The 3,777-nt window shown below is 35.9% G+C and overlaps 1 long non-coding RNA gene across 1 annotated transcript; it reads left to right on the forward strand.

The window, feature by feature from the left end:
• The first annotated feature begins 823 nt into the window (after nucleotides 1-823).
• LOC127535672 (uncharacterized) lies at nucleotides 824-1,345 on the forward strand. The gene is made up of 2 exons (XR_007944518.1): nucleotides 824-937; nucleotides 1,097-1,345. It is a non-coding gene; the product is annotated as an uncharacterized LOC127535672 (long non-coding RNA).
• Nucleotides 1,346-3,777: the final 2,432 nt, after the last annotated feature.

Genomic DNA, 3,777 nt, shown 5'->3' on the forward strand with positions numbered 1-3,777 from the left:
TTTTATTGAGTTTTATTTTGAAATCGGCCTGAAATACACAGACATTCAAGCAGTGCCGTGCGCTAAGAGTCTGCCATGCAGACCAGCGATCCTGATAATGGTAAGTTTTATTTCTCCAACATCCTGCTGTTATCCTACTATGAATACGCTAGCTGCAACAGTCCCACATCAGTATTATGAACGTTCCGCCAGCTAACGCGGTCCGGACACCGGATCAGTGATTAGAGGTTGGCTTTGAACTATTGTTTGCCAGCCAGTTAGCCGCTGGTAAGCTAACAAGCTATGAAACAACTCCTTATAAAACCGGAGGAAAGCAGCAGCAGTATTTCAGTCCAAGACCTGTATTCAGAACCTCCCACGCTGTTACACAATGACCCATTAATCATATTACTGAACTATATGGTTATCATTGAAATTTTCCTTGAAGAACCAGTGAACTCTTTGCGAACACATTTTAATTTATGTGTTGATTATGTTTCGTATCAGTAATACAAGTCTAAAAAACTGATTCAAATGATCAAGTTAACACAATGAAGTAAAGAGTACTGGTAATCTGCAGCTATTTTCATAATTTCAAGGTAAAATTCTGATGTGTGATTTTCTAGCTTTGCAGATGTGGAAATCCAATGCACTGATTTCTTATACACAGATGCTTTTGGTGTTTTTTGTTGTAAAATAAAACAAGGCATTTATCACTGTTGGAAATTATTACAGGTATTATTTGTAACACTTTCTAACATTGTATGGACAAAGCAATAAATCAGTGAATGGATAAAATCATTTGTATTACAGATGCTATCAACAGCATGTCTTGTTCATTTTATTTAGTTGTCGGCCTTGGATGATGAGGTCCAGTTACCAGGAGCACTAGTCTGCAGTTTACTGGTTCCGTCCTGCAGCTCCTCCACGCTGTCCTCCTCTCTACAGACCAAATCAAGTAAGATCTGATTAGACTATGCAGACATCAACATGATCAGTATGTTATCTTTTGACCCGTCCTAAAATCACAAAATAGAACATTTACTTTAAGTTAACTGTGTTTATGAAAATAGAAAATAATTACTGACAACTAGTACTTTTTGGTGCTTTTATGCAGGAAAAGGGAACCAGGAAGCTGCTGTGGATCCTCTGCAGTATCTGGAGAGGTCAGAGGAACGGTTCTTGGAACAGATCGGAAGACACCAAGACGTGACCTCTGCCATTCTCCAGAACATCCAGAAGATGAATGAAAACCTTGGTTGCACTGATGGGACGCATGGTGTCGGTGCTGGAGCAACTGTCCCAGAATTAAACTGCATTGTTGACTATTGGCTTTTCTAGAAAATAAATCTTTTTTAGTACTTCACCTGTTTTGTATTTTACCCAAGCACTTTGGGTGAATAAACAGAAATTTGTGATGAGAGATGCAAATTTTGTCTATAATCTACAGAGACTTTATTCAGTGTTCAGTGCACACTTTTGTTACACACATTTTGACAGATAAGCAGTTGTGCTTTTCAAGCAGATTTTAGTCAGAAACATCAGTAGCATATATTGTTGTTTTTTTACTGTTACACCAATCTAGGTAGATAAACTGCACTACTACAGCAGATATATTATTGAAATGTGCTTCTATTATGTGTCTACATACACTGCTCACAAATAGTTATTCAACTTTTGGGTGAAATTGATGGAAAATATAAAAAGTGCATGCTGTAGTGATATATCATAAAAGTAGGGTATTTAACTAGAAACATGCAATAGTGATTTCCTCATCTCAAAAAAAAAAATTGAATCAAAAGCTAACAACAGTGGAGGGTATGTCACAATAAAAATGTCTCAGTTTGGACAGAACAGCAGCCTTCAGCTGAAATCCAGTACAATTGTGTCCCACCAGTGGCGTGATCATGGATGTGTCCAGGCAGCAGCTGACCTCTGCCTCGTAATTAGCCTTAAGACCAGCTATAAAGATTAACATAGATATTATCATTATCATCAACATATGGTGCATGTGTTTAACCTTTAAGCTATGTAGGGATGCAAATGTAGTCGAAGCTAAGTAGCTAAGCTAATGCTAACACGTTCAGTGGTCAGAATCAAAACATCTCTAAAAATTACCTGTTTTCTCAAACGTAGTCGCTGTTCCCTGTGACAACCATGAAGACAGATAATCACAGAAGAGCTCATCTGAAGAGCAAATGTCCAATAAGGTTCCTGTTTTTGTTTGCCATGTCCTTCCAGGGCTCAGTAGGAAAAAGTCTGAATATATGGAATGAAACTTTGAATAGATGGAATGAAAATCTGAACATTCTATATTCCGACTTTCATTATATATATATCAAGTTTCATTATATATATATCAAGTTTCATTATATATATATCGACTTTCATTATATATATATCAAGTTTCATTATATATATATCGACTTTCATTATATATATATCAAGTTTCATTATATATATATCAAGTTTCATTATATATATATCGACTTTCATTATATATATAATTTCCTAAACGGCATGCCATATATATATATATATATATATATATATATATATATATATATATATATATATATATATACATATACATATATATGGTGTTTTCTCCTTTGTTAGTAAAAATAGGAATGTGAATGGCTGCCATGTGGTTGTCCTCGTGTATAATCAGCTAACTTGTCTTTTAGAACTGGACAGTTCCCTATAACCATATTGACCTGTTTGCTTTGTAGCAGCCAATACATATCTGGAAAAACTCAACATACCATTTAACTCGAAAGAAGGAAATAAATACAAGGTTTCCAAACAAAACATCTCAGTATTAGAATCCTCCCCATCTCCCTCTACAGCAATCCCCAAACATTTTATCACCATCAGCCGTAATGAGATGTTCAGTCTGCTCTCCAATCCTTCCACAATCCCACCGAGGCAAACATCAGACTTGTAGAGTGGTAGAAATGCATCTCGTTCTTGCCCACATGGTTCCTTCATGTTTACTGATCCCAGTTCTGCATGGGAGTTGAATAAAACATGAAGAGGAGCATTGGAAGTGTCTCACAGGGAGTATGCATACTGCGAGAAGCTACATCTAAGTGAGACGAAGAATCTTAAACCAAGTCAATGCGTGCTTGCTTTTCCTCTCAGCAGTCAGCTTCTATTTGAGTTTTTTCTTAATTATCTTAATAATATATCACAACTTGTTACAGACATTTCATCGCTGGTTCTGAGTTTTTTCTTGAATCTGTTTAACAAACAATTTGTACTTGTCAGTGTTAATCAAAGTCAGAATTTCTTATTTCAAACATCTCATCTTTTTCTTCTGTTCACATGTAGATCATTGATCATTTCTGTCAATCTTTCACCACAGCCTACAGCCAAAAACAGTACAGAACAGAGACACAAGAAACACTCTAATAACCTCTAATAAACAGACAAGGTGTTTGTTGGTCTAAAGCACCGTTACATTTGTTATCTTGTCACAGTTCTGACATTTTTACTTTCACCTTGACCAACACTGGCCTTTAGATCGTGTTTGGAATCTTTGGTCTTTTGGCTGCTGAATCCTTAAGAAAGAAGTAAAGAACTGTGCTGCAGAGTTCTGAGAAAGCATGTGAAGAAAGTTTGTAAAACCAAGTGTAGACGTTAACTAAAACGTTCTGTCATAGCAAGATGTTCTATGTTTCTCAAGCTCTCTAATTAGATGACACTTAGATCCGAGCAACAACCATCATTTGAATTGGAAAACTGCTTTTCTCAATAGTTTGTGCATATATTTTTTTTTCATTTTCACTTGCAAAA

The sequence above is a fragment of the Acanthochromis polyacanthus genome, chromosome 10 (genome assembly GCF_021347895.1).
Source record: "Acanthochromis polyacanthus isolate Apoly-LR-REF ecotype Palm Island chromosome 10, KAUST_Apoly_ChrSc, whole genome shotgun sequence".
Lineage (NCBI taxonomy): Eukaryota > Metazoa > Chordata > Actinopteri > Pomacentridae > Acanthochromis > Acanthochromis polyacanthus.